Genomic DNA, 957 nt, shown 5'->3' on the forward strand with positions numbered 1-957 from the left:
GCTGTGCCGCTCGTTGGGAGCGGGGCGAGGCTCACGGGCGGCCCCCGCACCCTGTATTTTCCATTTTTTAATTATTCCACACAGCCCCGCTTAATGAGCATCTTCGGGAAGTGCCAACTACGTCACGTGCTTTAATCACTGTTAATTAGCGAATGCCTCAGGACAGCGTGGAGGGCAGGGCGTCGGGAGCCTCCTCGTTGCCGCACGCGCAGTGGGTGCCGGTGCCAGCATCCTGCCAGCGGGTCCCACTGTCCCTGCGTCCCTCGCCCCGCTCTGGGGTACTGGCTCTGACCCCCGGGGACCTGCAGCGGGGGTTAGGTGGCATTGGAGGGTCCCCCGGCACCTCTGCTTCTGCGGGGTGTCTGCTGTCACCCACCTGGAGCACCACTGCTCGGGGCGAGAGGGACCCGTTTTGGGGAGGGAGGCACGGGGGGACTTGGATGTCATGGAGGCAGCGGGTCCCTGGCAGATGCCAGCACTGCAGCTGGTCACTGGGGCTTGGGTACCAGTGGGACAGGTGACCTGGGGACCCGGTGGGGCACACTGTCCCCCAAGGGTGCTGCAGGGAGCTGCCACCAGGCTGTGGGGGACTGCTAGTGGCAGTGGGACCGAGGGGGACGGGGACAGAGACTGCAGGGGGACAGGGACACCTGCAGAAGGGTGACAGGGACAAGCAGTGACCAGGTGTCACCGAGCCCTGCCCTCCCGCGAGCTCACCCGTGCACTGAGCTGCCCAGGGCTCAAGGTCCCCTGGGGGTGCCCGGGGTCCATCTGCCGTGCCCCCGTCCTGCCCTTCTGCCCACCCTTTTGTCCCAGTTGCTGAAGCAGGGGGGACGGGTGCCTGTCCTGGGGTGCAGGGACACCCCCCCACACCCACTCCCTCCCCTTCGATGCTTTGAAAATAAATACCTTTTAGTACAAAAATAAAAGCGCCCCCAGCCCAAACTCTGGCAGCTC

The sequence above is a fragment of the Charadrius vociferus genome, unplaced genomic scaffold (assembly GCF_000708025.1).
Source record: "Charadrius vociferus isolate BGI_N301 unplaced genomic scaffold, ASM70802v2 scaffold259, whole genome shotgun sequence".
Taxonomy (NCBI): domain Eukaryota; kingdom Metazoa; phylum Chordata; class Aves; order Charadriiformes; family Charadriidae; genus Charadrius; species Charadrius vociferus.